Source organism: Meles meles, chromosome X (assembly GCF_922984935.1).
Source record: "Meles meles chromosome X, mMelMel3.1 paternal haplotype, whole genome shotgun sequence".
NCBI classification, from domain to species: domain Eukaryota; kingdom Metazoa; phylum Chordata; class Mammalia; order Carnivora; family Mustelidae; genus Meles; species Meles meles.
In genome coordinates this window covers 68,280,724-68,304,929 of record NC_060087.1, presented here as the reverse complement: position 1 = coordinate 68,304,929, position 24,206 = coordinate 68,280,724, and positions in this window count along the sequence as shown.

Here is a 24,206-nt window from a genome sequence, read left to right as displayed (position 1 = left end):
TAAGGAATAGGATGGAGGACATTAGGAGAAGGAAGGGAAAAATTAAGGTTGGGGGGGAATCAGACGGGGAGATGAACCATGAGAGACTATGGACTGTGGGAAGAAAACTAAGGGTTTTAGAAGGGAGGGGGTGGGGGGATCAGTGAGCCTAGTCATAGGTATTAAGGAGGGCATGTATTGCATGGAGCTCTGGGTGTTGTATGCAAATAATGAATCAAGGAATGCTATATAAAAAAATTTGGTGCTGTACTGTATGGAGACTAACACAATATAGTTAAAAAATTTAAAAAATACTTTACTGCTAAAATTTGCTGACCATTTTCTGAGCTTTCAGTCATAATCCTTTTCTTGTTGTTGGAGAGTCTTGCCTCAAAGTTGATGGTTGTTGACTAATCAGGGTGGTGGTTGCTAAAGGCTGAGGCAATGGTTGTGGCAGTTTCTTAAAATAATAAAGTTTACTCCATTGTTCGACTCTTCTTTCCCTGAACTATTTTTCTGTAGCCCGTGATGTTGTTTGATTGCATTTTACCCATTATAGAACTTCTTTCAAAATTGGAGTCAAGCCTCTCAAACCCTGTCTCAAACCCTGTCAATGCTTTATCAATTAAGGTTAGATAATATGCTAAATATTTTGTTATAATTTAAACAATCTTTATAGCATCTTCACCAGAAGTGGATTCTATCTCAAGAAACTTTCTTTGCCCATCCATAAGAAGCAACTCTTCATCAATTAAGGTTTTATTATGACATTATAACCATTCAAATATTCAGGCTTCACTTCTAATTTTAGTTCATTTGCTATTTCTACCACATCTGCAGTTATTTCCTCCACTGAAGTCTTGAACCCCTCAAAGTCTTCCATAAGGACTGGAATCAACTTTTTCCAAACTCCTGCTAATGTTGGTATTTCTACCTCTTTCCATGAATCAGAAGTGTTTTTAATATCAAGAATGGTACATCATTTCCAGAAGTTTATCACTTTACTTTGCAGATATCCATTGGAGAAATTGTGATCTATAGAAACTATAGCCTTACAAAGCGTATATACTAATTAATAAAACTTGGAAGTTGAAATTACTCCTTGGTCCATGAACTGCAGAATGGATGCTGTGATATTAGATATGAAAACAATATTCATATCATACAGCTCTTGGATGACCAGGTGCATTATCAATAAGCAGTCATATTTGAAAAGAATCTTTTTTTTTTCCCTCAGCAGTAGGTCTCAACAGGGGGCTTCAACATTCAGTAAGCCATGTTGTCAACAAATGTACTGTCATCCAGGCTTTGCTGTTCCATTTATAGAGCACAGACAGAGTAGCTTTAACGTAATTCTTAAAGTTTCTAGGATTTGAGGGTAAATACCTAGTAGTATAATTGCTGAATTGTAGGGTTTTTCTATTTTTAACTTTTTCAGAAGCCTTACTACAGTTTTCTACAGTGGCTGCACCAGTTTGTATTTCCACCAAGAGTGCAGGAGCGTTCCCCCTTCCCAACCCTGGCAAACACTTGTTTCTTGTGTTGTTGATTTTACCCATTCCTGCAGCTGTGAGGTAATATGTTTTTGTATTTTGGATTTACGTTTCCCTGATGATCAGTAATGTTAAGCATCATTTCATGTTTCTGTTGCCCATCTGTATTTCTTCTTTGCAAAAATATCCATGCCTTCTGCCCATTTTTTAACTGGATCATTTGTTTGTTGGATGATAAGTTTTATAAGTTCTCTATATATTTTGGTTACGAACTTTTTATCAGATATGCCATTTGAAAATATTTTCTCCCATTCCTTAGGTTGGTTTTTACTTTTGTTGATTGTTTCCTTCGCTGTTCATAAGATTTATTTTGATGAAGTCCCAATAGTTTCCTTTTGCTTTTGTTTCCTTCACCTCAGGAGACATATCTAGAAAGAAGTTGCTATAGTCAGTGTCAAAGAAGTTACTGCCTGTGTTCTCTTCTAGGATTTTTATGGTTTCAGGTCTCACATTTATGTCCTTCATCCATTTGGAGTTAATTTTTGTGTATGGTGTAAAAAAAGTGGTCTAGTTGCATTCTTCTGCATGTTACCATCCAGTTTTCTAAACACCATTTGTTGAAGAGATTGTCTTTTACCATTGGATATTCTTTCCTGTTTTGTTGAAGATTAATTGACCATATATAGTTGTGGGTTAATTTCTGGGTTTTCCATTTTGTTCTATCAATTGAGATGTCTATTTGTGTGCTAGTACCTTGTTGTTTTAATTATGACATTTGTGTAATATAATTTGAAGTTCAGAATTGTAATGCCTCCAATTTGCTTTTCTTTTTCAAGGTTGCTTTGGCTGTTTGGAGTCTTTAGTGGTTCCATACAAATTTCAAGATTGTTCTAGCTCTGTGAAAAATGCTAGTGATATTTAATTTTTTAAATTTTTTATTATGTTCAATTAGCCAAAATATAGTATATCATTAGTTTTTTATGTAGTGTTCAACTATTCATTATTTTGATAGGGATTGCATTTAATGTCTTGATGGCTTTTGGTAATATAGATATTCTAATAATACTTGTTCTTCTAATACAGGAGCATGGAATGTATTTCCGTTTCTTTGTACTACCTTCAATTACTTTCATCAGTGTTTTATTGTTTTCACAGTACAGATCTTTCACCTTTTTAGTTAGGTTTATTTCTAGGTATCTTATTGTTTTTGGTGCAATTGTAAATGTGCTTGATACCTTAATTTCTCTTTCTGCTGCATCATTATTGGTGTATAGAAATGCACTAGATTTCTGTACATTGACTTTGTATTTTGTGACTTCACTGAATTCTTTTATCAGTTCTAGTAGGTTTTTTTTTTTGTGTGTGTGTGGAGTCTTTCAAGTTTTCTATATATGGTATCATGCATGTGCAAAAAGTGAAGGTTTTACTTCTTCTTTGTTAATTTACATGCCTTTCATTTCTTTTTGTTTTCTGATTGCTGTGTCTAGGACTTTCAGTACTATGTTGAAAAAAAGAGAGGAGAGTGGGGTGAAGAGGGAATGTTCTCATTTTATCCACACTGAGGTCATGTTAACTGTGGGTTTTTCATATATTACCTTTATAATATTGAGGTTTGTTCCCTCCAAACCTACTTTATTGAGGGTTTTTTTAAATTTTTTATTTATTTCTTATTTTTTATAAGCATATAATGTATTTTTATACCCAGGGGTGCAGGTCTGTGAATCGCCAGGTTTACACACTTCAGCACTCACGATAGCACACACCCTCCCCAATGCCCATAACCTCCCTCCCCCTCTCCCGACCCCCCCCTCCCCCAGCAACCCTCAGTTTGTTTTGTGAGATTAAGAGTCATTTATGGTTTGTCTCCCTCCAAATCCCATCTTGTTTCATTTATTCTTCTCCTATCCCCCTAACTCCCCATGTTGCATCTCCACGTCCTCATATCAGGGAGATCATATGACAGTTGTCTTTCTCCAATTGACTTATTTCAGTAAGCATGATACCCTCTAATTCCATCCACATCGTCGCAAATGCCAAGATTTCATTTCTTTTGATGGATGCATAGTATTCCATTGTGTATATATAGCACATCTTCTTCATCCATTCATCTGTTGATGGACATCTAGGTTCTTTCCATAGTTGGGCTATTGTAGACATTGCTGCTATAAACATTCCGGTGCACGTGCCCCTTTGGATCACTGCGTTTGTATCTTTAGGGTAAATACCCAGTAGTGCAACTGCTGGGTCATAGGGTAGTTCTATTTTCAATATTTTGAGGAACCTCCATGCTGTTTTCCAGAGTGGTTGCACCAGCTTGCATTCCCACCAACAGTGTAGGAGGCTTCCTCTTTCTCTGCATCCTCGCCAGCATCTGTCATTTCCTGACTTGTTAATTTTAGCCATTCTGACTGGTGTGAGGTGATATCTCATTGTGGTTTTGACTTGTATTTCCCTGATGCCAAGTGATGTGGAGCACTTTTTCATGTGTCTGTTGGCCATCTGGATGTCTTCTTTGCAGAAATGTCTGTTCATGTCCTCTGCCCATTTCTTTTTTTTTTCCATTTTATTTATTTTTTCAGCGTAACAGTATTCATTGTTTTTACACAACACCCAGTGCTCCATGCAAAACGTGCCCTCCCCATTACCCACCACCTGTTCCCCCAACCTCCCACCCCTGACCCTTCAAAACCCTCAGGTTGTTTTTCAGAGTCCATAGTCTCTTATGGTTCGCCTCCCCTTCCAAATTTTTTTTTTAATAAACATATAATGTATTTTTATCCCCAGGGGTACAGGTCTGTGAATCGCCAGGTTTACACACTTCACAGCACTCACGATAGCACATACCCTCCCCAATGTCCATAGACCCCTCCCCCTCTCCCAATCCCACCTCCCCCCAGCAACCCCCAGTTTGTTTTGTGAGATTAAGAGTCATTTATGGCTTGTCTCCCTCCCAATCCCATCTTGTTTCATTTATTCTTCTCCTATCCTCCTAACCCCCCATGTTGCTTCTCCATGTCCTCATATCAGGGAGATCATATAATAGTTGTCTTTCTCCGATTGACTTATTTCACTAAGCATGATACTCTCTAGTTCCATCCACGTCGTCGCAAATGGCAAGATTTCATTTCTTTTGATGGCTGCATAGTATTCCATTGTGTATATATACCACTTCTTCTTTATCCATTCATCTGTTGATGGACATCTAGGTTCTTTCCATAGTTTGGCTATTGTAGACATTACTGCTATAAACATTCGGGTACACGTGCCCCTTCAGATCACTATGTTTGTATCTTTAGGGTAAATACCCAGTAGTGCAATTGCTGGGTCATAGGGTAGTTCTATTTTCAACATTTTGAGGAACCTCCATGCTGTTTTCCAGAGTGGTTGCACCAGCTTGCATTCCCACCAACAGTGGAGGAGGGTTCCCCTTTCTCCACATCCTCGCCAGCATCTGTCATTTCCTGACTTGTTAATTTTAGCCATTCTGACTGGTGTGAGGTGATATCTCATTGTGGTTTTGATTTGTATTTCCCTGATGCCGAGTGACGTGGAGCCCTTTTTCATGTGTCTGTTGGCCATCTGGATGTCTTCTTTGCAGAAATGTCTGTTCATGTCCTCTGCCCATTTCTTGATTGGATTGTTTGCTCTTTGGGTGTTGAGTTTGCTAAGTTCCTTATAGATTTTGGATACTACCCCTTTATCTGATATGTTGTTTGCAAATATCTTCTCCCATTCTGTCAGTTGTCTTTTGGTTTTGTTAACTGTTTCCTTTGCTGTACAAAAGCTTTTGATCTTGATGAAATCCCAATAGTTCATTTTTGCCCTTGCTTCCCTTGCCTTTGCCGTTGTTCCTAGGAAGATGTTGCTGCAGCTGAGGTCGAAGAGGTTGCTGCCTGCATTCTCCTCAAGGATTTTGATGGATTCCTTTCTCACATTGAGGTCCTTCATCCATTTGGAGTCTATTTTCGTGTGTGGTGTAAGGAAGTGGTCCAATTTCATTTTTCTGCATGTGGCTGTCCAATTTTCCCAGCACCATTTATTGAAGAGGCTGTCTTTTTTCCATTGGAAATTCTTTCCTGCTTTGTCGAAGATTAGTTGACCATAGAGTTGAAGGTCTATTTCTGGGCTCTCTATTCTGTTCCACTGATCTATGTGTCTGTTTTTGTGCCAGTACCATGCTGTCTTGATGATGACAGCTTTGTAATAGAGCTTGAAGTCCGGAATTGTGATGCCACCAACTTTGGCTTTCTTTTTCAATATTCCTTTGGCTATTCGAGGTCTTTTCTGGTTCCATATAAATTTTAGGATTATTTGTTCCATTTCTTTGAAAAAAATGGATGGTATTTTGATAGGGATTGCATTAAATGTATAGATTGCTTTAGGTAGCATAGACATTTTCACAATAATTCTTCCAATCCAGGAGCATGAAACATTTATCCATTTCTTTGTGTCTTCCTCAATTTCTTTCGTGAGTACTTTATAATTTTCTGTGTATAGATTCTTAGCCTCTTTGGTTAGGTTTATTCCTAGGTATCTTATAGTTTTGGGTATAATCGTAAATGGGATTGACTCCTTAATTTCTCTTTCTTCTGTCTTGTTGTTGGTGTACAGAAATGCAACTGATTTCTGTGCATTGATTTTATATCCTGACACATTACTGAATTCCTGTACAAGTTCTAGCAGTTTTGGAGTGGAGTCTTTTGGGTTTTCCACATATAGTATCATATCCTCTGCGAAGAGTGATAGTTTGACTTCTTCTTTACCAATTTGGATGCCTTTAATTTCTTTGTGTTGTCTGATTGCTGAGGCTAGGACTTCTGGTACTATGTTGAATAGCAGTGGTGATAATGGACATCACTGCCATGTTCCTGACCTTAGCGGAAAAGCTTTCAGTTTTTCTCCATTGAGAATGATATTTGTGGTGGGTTTTTCATAGATGGCTTTGATAATATTGAGGTATGTGCCCTCTATCCCCACACTTTGAAGAGTTTTGATCAGGAAGGGATTCTGTACTTTGTCAAATGCTTTTTCAGCATCTATTGAGAGTATCATATGGTTCTTGTTCTTTCTTTTATTAATGTGTTGTATCACATTGATTGATTTGCGGATGTTGAACCAACCCTGCAGCCCTGGAATAAATCCCACTTGATCGTGGTGAATAATCCTTTTAATGTACTGTTGAATCCTATTGGCTAGTATTTTGGCGAGAATTTTTGTGTCTGTGTTCATCAAGGATATTGGTCTGTAGTTCGCTTTTTTGGTGGGATCCTTATCTGGTTTTGGGATCAAGGTGATGCTGGCCTCATAAAATGAGTTTGGAAGTTTTCCTTCCATTTCTATTTTTTTGGAACAGTTTCAGGAGAATAGGAATTAGCTCTTCTTTAAATGTTTGGTAGAATTCCCCTGGGAAACCATCTGGCCCTGGGCTTTTGTTTGTTTGGAGATGTTTGATGACTGTTTCAATCTCCTTACTGGTTATGGGCCTGTTCAGGTTTTCTATTTCTTCCTGGTTCAGTTGTGGTAGTTTATATGTCTCTAGGAATGCATCCATTTCTTCCAGATTGTCAAATTTGTTGGTGTAGGGTTGCTCATAGTATGTTCTTATAATTGTCTGTATTTCTTTGGTGTTAGTTGTGATCTCTCCTCTTTCATTCATGATTTTATTTATTTGGGTCCTTTCTCTTTTCTTTTTGATGAGTCTGGCCAGGGGTTTATCAATCTTATTGATTCTTTCAAAGAACCAGCTCCTAGTTTCATTGATTTTTTCTATTGTTTTTTTTTTTTTTGTTTCTATTTCATTGATTTCTGCTCTGATCTTTATGATTTCTCTTCTCCTGCTGGGTTTAGGGTTTCTTTCTTGTTCTTTCTCCAGCTCCTTTATGTGTAGGGTTAGGTTGTGTACTTGAGACCTTTCTTGTTTCTTGAGAAAGGCTTGTACCGCTATATATTTTCCTCTCAGGACTGCCTTTGCTGTGTTCCACAGATTTTGAACCGTTGTGTTTTCATTATCATTTGTTTCCATGAATTTTTTCAATTCTTCTTTAATTTCCTGGTTGACCCATTCATTCTTTAGAAGGATGCTGTTTAGTCTCCATGTATTTGGGTTCTTTCCAGCTTTCCTCTTGTGATTGAGTTCTAGCTTCAGAGCATTGTGGTCTGAAAATATGCAGGGAATGATCCCAATCTTTTGATACCGGTTGAGACCTGATTTGTGACCCAGGATGTGATCTATTCTGGAGAAGGTTCCATGTGCACTAGAGAAGAATGTGTATTCTGTTGCTTTGGGATGAAATGTTCTGAATAGATCTGTGATGTCCATCTGGTCCAGTGTGTCATTTAAGGCCTTTATTTCCTTGTTGATCTTTTGCTTGGATGATCTGTCCATTTCAGTGAGGGGAGTGTTCAAGTCCCCTACTATTATTGTATTATTAGTGATGTGTTTCTTTGATTTTGTTATTAATTGGTTTATAGAGTTGGCTGCTCCCACGTTAGGGGCATAGATATTTAAAATTGTTAGATCTTCTTGTTGGACAGACCCTTTGAGTAGGATATAGTGTCCTTCCTCATCTCTTATTAGTCTTTGGCTTAAAATCTAATTGATCTGATATAAGGATGCCACCCCAGCTTTCTTCTGATGCCCATTAGCATGGTAAACTGTTTTCCACCCCCTCACTTTAAATGTGGAGGTGTCTTCGCATCTAAGATGAGTTTCTTGTGGGCAACATACTGATGGGTTTTGTTTTTTTATCCATTCTGATACCCTGTGTCTTTTGATTGGGGCATTTAGCCCATTAACATTCAGGGTAACTATTGAGAGATATGAATTTAGTGCCATTATTAGTCTGTAAGGTGACTGTTACTGTATATTGTCTCTGTACCTTTCTGATCTACTACTTTTAGGCTCTGTCTTTGCTTAGAGGACCCCGCTCAATATTTCCTGGAGAGCTGGTTTGGTGTTTGCAAATTCTTTCAGTTTTTGTTTGTCCTGGAAGCTTTTTATCTCTCCTTCTATTTTCAATGATAGCCTAGCTGGATAGAATATTCTTGGCTGCATGTTTTTCTCGTTTAGTGCTCTAAATATATCATGCCAGCTCTTCCTGGCCTGCCTGGTCTCTGTGGATAAGTCTGCCGCCAATCTAATATTTTTACCATTGTATGTTACAGACTTCTTTTCTCGGGCTGCTTTCAGGATTTTCTCTTTGTCACTAAGACTTGTAAATTTTACTATTAGGTGACGGGGTGTGGACCTATTCTTGTTGACTTTGAGGGGGGTTCTCTGCATCTCCTGGATTTTGATGCTTGTTCACTTTGCCATATTAGGGAAATTCTCTCCAATGATTCTCTCCAATAGACCTTCTGCTCCCCTCTCTCTTTCTTCTTCTTCTGGAATCCCAATTATTCTAATGTTGTTTCATCTTATGGTGTCACTCATCTCTCGAATTCTCCCCTCATGGTCCAGTAGCTGTTTGTCCCTCTTTTGTTCGGCTTCTTTATGCTCTGTCATTTGGTCTTCTGTATCACTAATTCTTTCTTCTGCTTCATTTATCCTAGCAGTGAGAGCCTCCATTTTTGATTGCACCTCATTAATAGCTTTTTTGATTTCAACTTGGTTAGATTTTAGTTCTTTAATTTCTCCAGAAAGGGCTTTAATATCTCCAGTGAGGGTTTCTCTAATATCGTCCATGCCTTTTTTGATCCCGGCTAGAATGTTCAGAATCGTCATTCTGAACTCTTGATCTGACATATTACCAATGTCTGTGTTGATTAGGTCCGTAGCCTTTGGTACTATCTCTTGTTCTTTTGTTTGTGGTGATTTTTTCCGCCTTGTCATTTTGTCCAGATAAGAGGATATGAAGGAGCAAATAAAATACTAAAAGGGTGGCAAAGACCCCAGAAAAATGCACTGTAACCAAATCAGAAGAGACCCCTAATTGTGGGGGGGAGAAAGGGGATAAAAACAGGTTCTGAAAAAAAAAAGAAGGAAATTTAAAAAATAAAACAAATAAAGAAAAAATATAAAAAAGAAAGAAAAAAATATATATTTAGATAAACTAGTCAAAAAACGTTAAAAAAGAAAAGGGTAAAAGTTTTAAAAAATTTAGCAGAAGAAGAAAAAAGAAAAAAAATGAAAAAAGAAAAAAAAATTGAAGTAACTGCAAGACTAAAGAATCATGGGGAGAAAGCCATGAGTTCTGTGCTTTGCTTTCTCCTCCTCTGGAATTGCTCTGCTGTCTTAGGAATTGAACCTACTTTCCTTGATAGATGAACTTCGTCCTGGCTGGATATTTTGTTGATCTTCTGGGGGAGGGGCCTGTTGTAGTGACTCTCAAGTGTCTTTGCCCGAGTCAGGATTGCACCGCCCTTACCGGCGGCCGGACTAAGTAATCAGCTTGAGTTCCCTGAATGCTTTCCGTAGAGTTCCGGAGGACGGGAATGAAAATGGCGGCCTCCTAGTCTCCGGCCCGGAGGAGCCGAAAGCCTGGGGCCCTACTCCTCAGTGTGCCCCCAGAGGACAGCACCCAATCACTCCCATATCCCCAGCCTCTAGCCACTCTCCGAGCTCACCCAGCCCGTGACCAGTTGAAGGTAACCCCGAGCTGAGAGTTCAGTCCTCGGCTCTGTCTCTGCAGCCGGCTTCTCCGTTCTAATACCTGTGAGCTCTCCGACACTCCGACACCCCCGATCCTTCTGTGACCCTGCGGGGCCTGGGGCCATGCTGACCCCGCTTGGGCTTCACCCCGGTTTAGCCTCTGGAGCAATGTCCCTCAGTGGAACAGACTTTTAAAAGTCCTGATTTTGTGCTCCTTTCTTCAGCCGCTTCCTGGGAGCCGGCCCCTCCCCCCGCGGTCTATCTTCCCGTCGTTTTAGATTCACTTCTCCGCCAGTCCTACCTTTCAGAAAGTGGTTAATTTTCTGTTTCTAGAGTTGCTGTTCTTCTTCTCTTCGCTCTCCCATTGGATTTGTAGGTGTTTGCAATGTTTAAATAAGCTATCGAGCTGATCTCCTGCTACCTGGTGTAGTCTCAGGCTGCTACTTCTCCGCCATCTTGACTCCTCCCTCCTCTCTGCCCATTTCTTAATTGGATTCTTTGTTCTTTGTGTGTTGAGCTTGCTAAGTTCCTTATAGATTTTGGACACTAGCCCTTTATCTGATATGTTGTTTGCAAATATCTTCTTTCATTCTGTCAGTTGTGTTTTGAATTTGTTAACTGTTTCCATTGCTGTGCAAAAGCTCTTGATCTTGATGAAATCCCAATAGTTCATTTTTGCCCTTGCTTCCCTTGCCTTTGCCATTGTTCCTAGGAAGATGTTGCCACGGCTGAGGTCGAAGAGGTTGCTGCCTGCATTCTCCTCAAGGATTTTGATGGATTCCTTTCTCACATTGAGGTCCTTCATCCATTTGGAGTCTATTTTCGTGTGTGGTGTAAGGAAGTGGTCCAATTTCATTTTTCTGCATGTGGCTGTCCAATTTTCCCAGCACCATTTATTGAAGAGGCTGTCTTTTTTCCATTGGACATTCTTTCCTGCTTTGTCGAAGATTAGTTGACCATAGAGTTGAGGGTCTATTTCTGGGCTCTCTATTCTGTTCCACTGATGTATGTGTCTGTTTTTGTGCCAGTACCATGCTGTCTTGATGATGACAGCTTTGGAATAGTGCTTGAAGTCTGGAATTGTGATGCTACCAACTTTGGCTTTCTTTTTCAATATTCCTTTGGCTATTCGAGGTCTTTTCTGGTTCCATATAAATTTTAGGATTATTTGTTCCCTTTCTTTGGAAATAATGGATGGTATTTTGATAGGGATTGCATTAAATGTGTAGATTGCTTTAGGTAGCATAGACATTTTCACAATATTTATTCTTCCAATCCAGGAGCATGGAACATTTTTCCATTTCTTTGTGTCTTCCTCAATTTCTTTCATGAGTACTTTATAGTTTTCTGAATATAGATTCTTAGCCTCTTTGGTTAGGTTTATTCCTAGGTATCTTATAGTTTTGGGTGCAATTGTAAATGGGATTGACTCCTTAATTTCTCTTTCTTCTGTCTTGTTTTTGGTGTAGAGAAATGCAACTGATTTCTGTGGATTGATTTTATTGTTGAGGGATTTTATCATGAGTGGAGGTTACACATTTACAAATGCTTTTTTGGCATCCATTGAAATAATCATATTGTTCTTATCTGTTCTTTTATTAATATGATGCATCATGTGGATAGATTTGTAAATATTGGACCACCCTTGACACGTAGGTATAAATCCCCCTTGATTGTGGTGAATGATTTTTTAATGTGTTGTTCGATTTGATTTGCTAGTATTTTGATTTTGTTGAGAACTTCTGCATCCATGTTCATCAGGGATATTGGCCTTCAGTCCTTTTTTTTTTTTTTTTTTTCCTTTCCTGGGATTTTTCTCTGGTTTGTTATTAGGATAATATTGGCCCCATAGAATGAATCTGAAAATTCTCTTCCATTCCTACTTTTCTGAATCACTTCAGAAGAATAGGTGTAAATTCTTCTTTAAGTGTTTGGTAGAATTTGCCTGCAAGGGATGCCTCGGTGATTCAGTGAAGCGTCTGCCATCTGCTCAGGTCATGATACCAGAGTCATGGGTTTGAGTTCCACCTCAGGTTCCCTGATCAGTGGAGAGCCTGCTTCTCCCTCTCCATCTGCATGCTGCTCTGTCTCTATCTCTCTCCCAGATAAATAAATAACATCTTTAAAAAAAAAAAAGAAAGAAACATCCTGTGAGCACATGTTGTCCTTGATTTTTGTTTTTTGGGAGATTTTTGATTACTGATTCAACTTCTTTACTGGTTATCTGTCTGTTCAAGAGTTCTATTTCTTCCTGTTTCAGTTTGGTAGTATATATATATATAGTTTATCCGTTTCTTCCAGGTTGTTCAATTTGATGACATATAGTTTTCCATTATATTCTCTTATAATTGTTTGTATTTCTGTGGTGTTGGTGTTATTTCTCCTGTCTCTTTTTGTGATGTTGTTTACTTGTGCTCTTACTCTCTTCTTTTTGATAAATCTGGCTAGAGGTTTATCAATTTTATTTTATTATTATTATTTTTAGTTTCTATATCATTTGTTTCTTCTCTAATCTTTATTAGTTCTTTCCTTTTGCTGGCTCTAGGCTTACTTTTTTATTCTTTTTCTAGTTCCTTTAGGTATAAATTTAGGTTGTTTATTTGAGATTTTTCTTGCTTTTTGAGGTAGGCCTGTATTGCTACATACTCCCATTTTATGAGAGATTTTGCTACATCCAAAAGGATTTAGAGCATTGTGTTTTCAAATTCGTTTGTTTTCATTTATATTATGATGTCTTCTTTGATTTCTTGGATGACCCACTCATTGTTTAGTAACATGTTATTTAAGCTCCATGTATTTGAGGTCTTTCCAGATTTTTTTCCTTGAATTTGACTTCTAGTTTCATAACATTGTGGTCAGAAAATGTGCATGGTATGAGGTCTGTTTTGTGGTCTAATATATGATCTATTTTGGAGAATGTTCCATGTGCACTTGAAAAGAATGTATATTCTGCTGTTTTAGGGTTGAATGTTCTGATTTTATCAGTTTATTCCATCTGTCCCAGTGTGTGTCTAGTTTTAACTAGGTGTGTTTTTTCTCCTTGTGAAGTGAGACCTGTCACCTCCTCCACCAGAGAAGAAGCCCTGAAAAACTCTGCTCAGGAGACATGATATGGGTAGGGGTTTGTGCTGGTTTCCTGGGAGAAGGGCCTGCAGCTCTGGGACTGAGGTAAGCGTGACTAAGTGCAGTTCCACTGAAGCACATGGAGGTGGGGCTCAGTGTCAGCAATTTAGGCAGCCATTGTCTCCTCTGAACTACTTCCCATGCATGACTCTGTGTTTATGGTGAGAGGCAAGGGAGGGAAATTTTGCTGGCCAGCAACTTTATTGCTAGAGTGGTATCTCTGTGAATACTGCCTCTCTGGGTCATGGTCTGAAAAGGGCAAATAATCTCTCCACTATGTGCCCCAGGTGCTTCTCAGATCACTGTTTCTACACTGTATGTCCCTGGGTTGTTTGCTTGCCTTATCTCCAAGAGCACTGCAGTGCTCTCTAGGCTCTATCCCAGCTAGGCCTACAGACCTTTAAAACTCCAGGCATCAAGCCCTACTAGTTGCAATGATTCATTAAAAAACTAAAAATAAAAAAATGAAAAAAGAAAGAAAAGAAAAGAAAAAATCATAAAATTCAGCCCTTCTCGTTTTCCAAGCCAGTGGCTATTGTGACACATTCTCCTTGTGCATTCCCCTGTGTTCTCCTCTTTCTCTTGCCCTTCTGCATGACCACAGCTCCCTCCCCTCCATAGCAGCCAGGATAGTTTCTCCCCTAAATCACATCTCCACACTTCCTACCTCCTTTGATGTGGTCTGTTTACTGTTATTTGTGGAGCTTGTTCTGTCAATCTTTCAGTTTCTGGGGTATTTAGTTTGATTTGATAGTTACTTAATCATATTCATGGGAGGGGGTGAGCCTAGGGTCCCCCTACTGTTCCACCATCTTCCTCCATATCTCTTTTCGGATTTTCTTTCTTCCTGCTTCAGTTTTGGTAGGTTACATGTTTCCAGGAATTTATTGATTTCTTTTAGGTTGTCCAATTTGTTGGCATATACATTTTCATATTATTCTCTTACAATTGTTTGCATTTCTCTGGTATCAGTTGTTGTGTCTCTTTCATTTTGATTTGGTTTATTTGAGTCCTCTGTATTTTTCTTTTATTAGTCTGGCTAGAGGTTTATCAGTTTTTGTTTTTGTTTTTGTTCTTGTTTTTTTTTTTTTTTTTATCTGTACAAAGAACAAGCTCTTGGTTTCATTGATGTGTTCTATTGTTTTCTTAGTTTCTATATCATATAATTCTGCTCTAATCTTTTTTATTTCCCTCTGCTGTGATTAGGTTTTGTTATTTTCTTAGCTCCTTCAGGTGTAATATTAAGTTGTTTATTTGAGATTTTTCTTGCTTCTTGATATTGATATAAACTTCCCTGTTAGAGCTGTTTTTGCTGCATCCAAATATTTTGGACACCTGTTTTCATTTTTATTTGTTTCAATGTAGTTTTTCTATTTTTTCTATGATTTCTTGGTTCACAAGTTGTTTAGTAGCATGTTATTTAAACTCCATGTATTTGTGGTCTTTCCAGATTTTGTCCTTGAATTTGACTTTGTTTGCATTTATCTTTTGATTTCTTCTTTGATTTCTCAGATGACCCACTCATTGTATTGTACCATGTCATTTAGCCCCCATGTATTTGTCTTCTTTCCAATTGTGTGTGTGTGTGTGTGTGTGTGGTTGAATTCTAGTTTCATAATATTTTGGTTAGAAAAGATGCAGAGTTCAGCTTTGATCTTTTTGAATTTGTTGGGACTTGTTTTGTGACCTAATCTGTGATTTTTCTAGAGAATATTTCATGTGAACTTGAAAATAATGTATTCTTCTGTTTTGGTGTGAAATATTCTGAATATATCTGTTTAATACACCTGGTCCAGTGCATCATTAAAATCCATTGCTTCCTTATCGATTATCTGCTTGAAAGACCTGTCAATTGATGTAAGTGGGATGTTAAAGTCCCCTACTATTATTGTTAGTATCAGTACTATCAGTTTCTTTATGCTTATTGACTGTTTTATGTATTTGGGTGCTCCCACTTTGAGTGCATATTTAATTTTGTTTTATCTTCTTGTTGGATTGTTCCCTTTATTATTATAACTTGTTCTTCTTTGTCTCTTTTTACAGTCTTTTTTTTCTTTAAGATTGTATTTATTATTTGAGACAGAGCATGCAGAAGTGGGGAGAAGGGCAGAGAGAGGGAGAAGGAGAAGCAGACTCCCAGCTGATCAGGGAGCCCAACACAGAGCTCTGTCCCAGGGCCCTGGGATCATGATCTGAGCCAAAAGCAGATGCTCAACTGACTGAGCCACCCAGGCACCTCTACAGTCTTTGTTTTAAAGTCTATTTTGTCTCCTGTAAGTATTGCTACTCCAAATCTATTTTGACATCCATTTGTATGATAAATATTTTGCATACCTTCACTTTCTATTTGCAGCAATCTTTTGATGTAAAATGTGTCTCTTATAGGTAGCATATAGATGGGTCTTATTTTTCTATTTTTATTTTTTATTATCCACTCTGTCACCTTATGTCTTTTAATTGGAGCATTTTGTCCATTTCCATTCAAAGTGATTATTGATAGATATGTATATATTGTCACTTCATTACTTGTGGTTGTTTTGTAGTTTTCCTGTGATAATTTCTTCTCCTATTTTAATGGTTTGCTGGTTTATTTATTTATTTATTGGTGTATACTTGGATTTTTTTCTTTTTATTCTTTTCCTGTCTGTTACTCATTTTTGACTTGTGGTTATCATTAGGTTTGTATATATCATTTTCTGATTATAGCAGTCTGTATTAATTTTATGTTATCTTAAGTTTGAGCCTCTTCTTTATTCCTCTTCAACCTCCACATTTTAGGTATATGGAGTTATATTTTACATCATTTTGTTTGTAAATTCCTTGATTGATTTTTAGAGATATACTTATTTTTACTGCTTTTGTGTTTCCTTTCCTACTTTTCATACTTTTTCTTATGGTTTTTCCTTTCTATTCTAAGATTTCACTTAATATTTCCTGAAGGGCTGGTTTTATAGTCATGTATTATGTGAGGGGTTTTATTTTGTTTTGTTTTTGGCAAAGAAATTTTTTTTCTCTCTTTGTGTTCAAACTGATAGCCTTGCTGGATAGAACATTCTTGGCTGCAGAGTTTCCCTTTTAGTATTTTGACTATATATCATGCCACTCCCTTCTGGCCTGTAAAGTTTCTGCTGAAAAATTCACTGATAGACTTATGGAATCTCCCTTATATGTAACTGTCTTCTTTTCTCTTGCTAATTAAAAAAAATTGCTATCTTTTGCCATTTTAATTACCATGTGTCTTGCTGTGGACCTTCTTGGGTTGATTCTATTGGGGATTTCTGTGCCCCCTGGAACTGAATATTTGTTTTCTTCCCCAGATTTGGGAAGCTTTCTGCTATTACTTCAAATAAGTTCCTGGCTCCCTTCTCTCTTTTTCCTCTAGGTTCCCTGTAATGCAAATTGTTATTATGCTTGATGTAGTCACTGAGTTTTCCAAGTCTATTCCCATTTTACATAATTTTTGTGTGTAATTTGCTGAGCTTGATTAATTTCCATTACTCTATCTTCCATGACATTAATTTGTCCCTCTCCTTCTCTAGCCTGGTAATTATTCCATCAAACATATTTTTAATACATTTAATATGTTTTACATCTCTGATTGGTTCCCTTTGGTCTCACTGTTAAGGGTTTCAATGATGTCTTCTACTCTTTTCTCAAGGCCAGTATCTTCATGATCATTACTTTAAATACTCTATCAGACATATTACTTATATCCATTTTGCTTAGTTCCCTTCTATAGTTTTGTCCTGTTCTTTCATTTGGGAATATTCTTTTCTCTTTATTTTGTCTATCTCTCTGTGTATGTTTCTCTGTGTTAGGAAATATATCTGGATTTCTTGTCCTTGAAGGTATGGGATTATGAAGAAGAGATCCTATACTGCCCTGTAGTCCAATGTCCCCTGATCTCCAGGGCATGACACTTCAGGGAGCACCTCCTATGTATGTCACATGTGTTCTGCTATTGTGTCTTACCTGCTCTTTTCCTTTAGTCTAGTCATCTTCAGAAAGGTCTCTTTGAGTTTCGTGGGCAATGTTTTGTACCTGGCTGAGTGAGGTTCATTTTTACAAAGTGTGTTTTGATATGCTTTCAAAATGAGATCTCCAGCCACTGTAGGCGTAACCAAGGTCCTGGGTCCGGATACATGGTGTTGACAGGGTTTGCACTGGTCTTCTGAGGTAGGGAGTCCACAGTGCTGGACCTGAGGCAGGTGTGACTGGAAAGGGCAGATCTACTAATATGGGGGGTGGGGCTTGTTGTAAAAAAGTTAGTAGTGAGTGTTGGGGTTGCACTTGTTCCTGGTGGTGGCACTATGATTCTCTTGTGAGTTGGAGAGAGAAATGGTGCCTTCCAGCTCCTTTGTTCTGGAGGAGGTCTTTGTGATCTTTCCTTCTTCCAATAAGACTCTGAGATGAGTAAATAGTTCTCCCTCCTTCATACCCTGACATTTTTCAAACCGCTGCTTCAATATTGTAACTCCATGATCTATTTATCATGCTATGTCAGTAAGGGAAGGGGCTCAGCTTCCTAACACCATCCAGGCTCTCCCAGAGCTAAGCCTGCTGATTTTTAAAATGGCAACCTTAAGTCCTGCTGGTTGTAAGAACTCATAAAATTTGATCTCTCTAGATTTCAAAGTCATATGTTATGGGGATTTGTCTTCCTTGTGCACTCTAAGATGTAATAATCTGTTCTTCCCACTTCACCATGCCCCCAGCTACCTCCTCACCAAGGATAGCTGTGGTTTTTATCACTTTCAAACTGCATTTTTCCCTTCCTACCTCCTTTGATGTGACCTTTTCTATACTTGTATTTGTGGAGTTTGTTCTGCAAGTCTTTGGGACATTTTCTGAGATATTTATGTTGATGTGAATGTTACCTAATAATATCCATGCAACAAAGTGAGTTTAGGGTCATCCTACACTACCATCTTCCCCTGAACCATTTTTGTTAAGCTTAAGAATTATTTATATATGCCATTCCGATCAAAATTCCACCAGTATTTTTCAAAGAGCTGGAGCAAGTAATCCTAATATTTATATGGAATCAGAAGAGACCCCGAATTGCTAAGGAAATGTTGAAAAAGAAAAACAAAATTGGCGACATCACATTGCCTGATTTCAAGCTTTACTACAAAACTGTGATCAACAAGACAGCATGGCACTGGCATAAAAACAGACACATAGACCAGTGGAACAGAGTAGAGAGCCCAGATATGGACCCTCAACTCTATGGTCAAAAAATCTTCAACAAAGCAGGAAAAAAATATACATTGGGAAAAAGAGAGTCTGTTCAATAAATGGTGCTGGGAAAATTGGACAGCTATGTGTAGAAGAATGAAACTCAACCATTCTCTTACACCATACACAAAGATAAACTTGAAATTCATAAAAGATCTCAACATGAGACAGGAATCTATCAGAATCCTAGAGGAGAACATAGGTAGTAACCTCTTTGATATCAGCCACAGCAAGTTCTTTCAAGATATGTCTCCAAAGGCCAATGAAACAAAAGTGAAAGTGAACTTTTGGGACTTCATCAAGATCAAAAGCTTCTGCACAGCAAAGGGAACAGTCAACAAAACAAAGAGGCAACCCACGGAATGGGAGAAGATATTTGCAAATGACAGTACAGACAAAAGGTTGATATCCAGGATCTATAAAGAACTTCTCAAACTCAACACACACAAAACAGATAATCATGTCAAAAAATGGGAAGAAGACATGAACAGACTCTTCTCCAATGAAGACACACAAATGGCTCTCAGACATATGAAAAAATGTTCATCATCACTAGCCATCAGGGAGATTCAAATTAAAACCACACTGAGATACCACCCTACACCAGTTAGAATGGCCAAAATTAGCAAGACAGGAAACAACGTGTGTTGGAGAGGATGTGGGGAAAGGGGAACCCTCTTACACTCTTGGTGGGAGTGTAAGTTGGTGCAGCCACTTTGGAGAACAGGGTGAAGAATCCTCAAGAAATTAAAAATAGAGCTTCCCTATGACCCTGCAATTGCACTACTGGGTATTTACCCCAAAGATACAGAGGTAGTGAAAATAAGGGCCATCTGTACCCCAATGTTCATAGCGGCAATGGCCAAGGTCGCCAAACTGTGGAAAGAGCCTAGATGCCCTTCAATTGACTAATGGATAAGGAAGATATGGTCCATATACACTGTGGAGTATTATGCCTCCATCAGAAAAGAAGAATACCCAACTTTTGTATCAACATGGACGGGACTGGAAGAGATTATGCTGAGTGAAATAAGTCAAGCAGAGAGAACCAATTATCATATGGTTCCACTTATTTGTGGAACATAAGGGATAACACGGAGGACATGGGGAGATGGAGAGGAGATGGGAGTTGAGGGAAATTGGAGGGGGAGATGAACCGTGAGAGACTACTTACTCTGAAAAACAATCTGAGGGTTTTGAAAGGGAGGGGTGTGGGAAGTTGGGGGAGGCTGGTGGTGGGTATTATGGAGGGCACATATTGCATAGAGCACTGGGTGTGGTGCATAAACAATGAAATCTGTTACACTGAAAAGAAATTAAATAAAAATAAATAAAATAAAAAATAATAAAAATAAATATAAATCTTAAAAAAGCAATGCATAAACAGTGAATGTTAGAACACTGAAAAAATAAAATAAAGTTAAAAAAAGGATTATTTATACACATGAGACCTTTATTGGATATATGATTTGCAAAACCTCTCTCCTTTTGTAGCATGTCTTTTCATTCTCCTTGCAGTATCTTTCACAAAACAAAATTTTGTAATTTTGCTGAGGTTCAATTTATCAAATTTTCCTGCTATGGATTATGCTTTTTATGATCAAATATAAGGATGTGTGGTAGCCATAGATTCTGAAGATATTCTTATATTTTTCCTAAAAATTATATAGTTTCAACATTTAAGTCCATGATCCATTATGAGTTATTTTTTTTAATTAGGTGTGAGGTTAAGATATGTTTATTTTGTACCCAGTAGATAGCCAGTTGTTTCAGCACCACTTGTTGAAAATACTGTCTTTCCTTCATTGACTTGTTTTTGCATCTTTGTAAAAAATCAGTTGGGTATACCCAGTGATCACTTATTTCCCTGACAACACCATACTGTTTTAATTATTGTGGTTATATGTTAAGACTTAACATTTAGGGGTGATTCTTCTTTTTCAAATTTGTTTTAGCTATTCCAGAGTGTGTTTATTTTAATATCAACTTTAGAAATGCTTATCTGTGCCTACAAAAAACTCAGAATTTTAATAAGAATTGCATTCAAAATAGATCAATTTGGGGAATAGATATCTTTAATATATTGTCTTCCATTTCATAAGCATGATATATCTCTCCATTTATTTAAGTCTTCTTTGATTTTTTTTTTTAAGATTTTTATTTTTTATTTATTTGACAGAGAGAGATCACAAGTAGATAGAGAGGCAGGCAGAGAGAGAGAGAGAGGTAAGCAGGCTCCCCGCTGAGCAGAGAGCCCGATGTGGGACTCGATCCCAGGACCCCGAGATCATGACCTGAGCCGAAGGCAGCGGCTTAACCCACTGAGCCACCCAGGCGCCCCCTTCTTTGATTTTTTTTAATCAGCATTTTGTAAATTTAAGCATATAGAACCTTTACATATTGTGCTAATTGTACATCTAAATATTTCAATTTCTTTGCAATAATTGTAAGTGGTATTGTTCTTTCCATTTTGGTTTCCATATAATCATTGTTAGAATATGGAAATGCAATTTATTTTTGTTTGTTGATCATGTATCTTCCAATGTAGCTGAACTCATTAATTAGTTCTACCTTTTTTTTTTTTTCAACATCAGTGAAATTTCTATGCAGACAGTCATGTTATCTACAAATAGGGGCTGTTTTTATTCCTTTCTTTCCAATCTGTCTGCTTTTCATTTTTTTCTTGCCTTTATTGTGCTCGCCAGACTTCCTATAAGACACTGAGAAAAAGTGGTAATAGGAGAAACCTTTCCCAATCTTAGAGGGAAAGCATTCATTCTTTGATCATTACATACAATGTTAGCTCAGGACTTGATAGTATAGTAGGTGTTCTTTACCACAGTGAGGTAATTCCCTATATTTCTGATTGGCTGAGTTTTTATCACCCATCAATATTGAATTTTGTAAAATGCACCTTATGGGTGTTTTTATCATTATATAATCATATAATCATATAACTTTTCTTTTGTAACCTGTTAATATGGTGGATCACTTTAATTGATTTTCAGATGTTGAACTGGCCTTGCATAACTGTAATAAAACACACTTGTTTCTTTTTTCATAGTTTTATTTTATTTAATTTTTAATTTTAATTACAATGTAGTTAACACATACTGCTATATTAGTTTCAAGTGTACAATATAGTGATTTAACAATTCTATACATTACTCACTGTTCATTATGTTAACTGTACTCTTCTTAATTCCCTTCACATATTTCACCTACCTTCCAACCACTTCCCTTCTGGTAACCATCTGCTTATTTGCTAAGTTAAGAGTCTGTTTTTTGGTTTGTCTCCACCCCCACCATTGGTTTGTCTCTTTTTAAAATGTGTTCCTTTGTTTTGTTTCTTAAATTTTGCATATGAGTGAAATTACGTATTATTTCTTTCTCTGATTAGCTTACTTCACTTTGCATTATATTCTTTAGATCCGCCCATGTTGCTGCAAATAGCAAGATTTAATCCTATGTTATAGATAAATAATATTCCATTATAAATATACACCGCATCTTCTTTATTCATTCATCTATTAATGGACACTTAGGATGCTTCTGTAATTTCCCAATTAGAAGTAATATAAGAACAAGGGTGCATATATTCCTTTGCATTAGTGTTTTTGTATTCTTTTGGTAAATACTCAGTGGAAATTTCATACTGTCTTCCACAATGGCTGCACCAGTTTGCATTCTAAAAAAGAGTACATTTGGGGCGCCTGGGTGGCTCGGTGGGTTATAAGCCTCTGCCTTTGGCTCGGGTCATGATCCCAGGGTCCTGGGATAGAGCCCCACGTAGGGCTTTCTGCTCCGCGGGGAGCCTGGTTCCTCCTCTCTCTCTGCCTGCCTCTCTGCCTAGTTGAGATTTCTCTCTGTCAAATAAATATTAAAAAAAAAGAGTACATTTTTCTCCACATTCTCACCAATACTTGTTGCTTCTTGACTTTTTAAAAAAATTTTAGTCATTCTGACAGGTGTAAAGTGATATCTCATTGTTTTTTGAGTCAGATTTCCCTGATGATCAGTGATGTTGAACAGCTTTTCATGTGCCTATTGTCCATCTGTATGTCTCCTTTGGAGAATGTTTGCTCAGGTTTTCTGCCCATTTTTAATAGTTTGTTTTTTGGGTGTTTAGTTGTATAAGTTCTTTATACATTTTGGTTACTAAACTTTTATAAGCTTTGACATTCGCAAATGTATTTTGCCACCCAGGAGGCTGTCTTTTAGTTTTGTTAGCCATTTACTTAGCTGTGCAGAAATTTTTATTTTGATGTAGTCTCAATAATTTATTTTTAAATTTTATTTTCCTTGCCTCAGGACAAATATCTAGAAAGATGTCCCTACAGCTGATGTCAGAATAGTTACGGTCTGTGTTCTTTTCTAGGATTTATATATTTTCAGATCTCACATTTACATTTTTAATCCATCTGATGTTTAATTTTGTATATGGTGTAAGAAAGTGGTCCAGTTTCATTCTTTTGTATGTAGCTGTCCAGTTTTCCCAACACCATTTGTTGAAGAGACTGTCTTTCTCCTGATGCACATTCTTGCTTCCTCAGTCAAAAATTAATTGACTGTAGATTAAGATAAGATTGTCGGTCTAAAACCATAAGTGACTCTTAATCTCACAAAACAAACTGAGGGTTGCTGGGGGAGGGGGTGGGGAAAGAGGAGTGGGTTATGGACATTGGGGAGGGTATGTGCTATGGTGAGTGCTGTGAAGTGTGTAAACCTGGCGATTCACAGACCTGTACCCCTGGGGATAATAATACATTATATGTTTATAAAAAAATAAAAAATAAAATTAAAAAAAAAAGAAAAGAAAAGAAAAAGATTGTCGGTCTAGTTTTGGGCTTTCAATTATGTTCCATTGATCCATGTGTCTGTTTTTGTGCCAGTACCATACTCTTTTCAGATTTGTGATATTACTTGAAGTCTGGAATTGTGATACCTCCAGTTTTTTTTTTCCTTTTCAAGATTTAAAACACATTTGTTTCTAATATGTTTTTCCTTTTTACTTTGTTGGATTCAGTTTGCTTATATTTTATTGAGTTCCATCCTCCCCCCCAGGTCCGTAAGATATATTTGTTTGTTTGTTTGTTTTTGAGTTTTACACTGTTTTTGTGTGTTTTGGGAGCAATACAATACTGACCTCATAAGTTAGTCATGAAGTGTTCCTTCTTTGAGTTTTTAAAAGAAATTGTGTAAAGTTGTTGTTAATTATTTGTTAAATGTTTGATATAAAAGACTTTTTCATCTTGGTTGAGGTTTTATAGTTTGTAATTTTCAAGTATCTAGTCTATTTCCTGTGAGTTATGTAATTCATGAGTGTAAAGTTGTTCATAGTCTTCCTTTATGACCCTTTCAAAAGCTGGAGGATATGTACTGGTATCTTCTGTTTTATTCCTGATAGTGGTGATTTGTGCCCTTTTACTTATTATTAAAAGAATCAACTTTTGCAGAATTATAAACAAAACCAAATTATGGAAATAGCCTAATGTCCATCAATTGATAGTTGGATAAAGAAGAAGTGATATATGTATACAATGGAATAGTAATCAACTATAACAATGACTGAAATCCAACCATTACCAATGATGTGGATGGAGCTAGAGAGTACTATGCTAAGAGAAATAAGTCAGTTATAGGAAGACAAACACCATATGATTTCACTCATATGTGGAATTTAAGAAACAAAACAGATAAACATAGGGGAAAAAAAAGAGTGGCAAACCATAAAGTAGACTCTTAACTATAGAGAACAAACTGAGAGGTACTTGAGGAGAGGT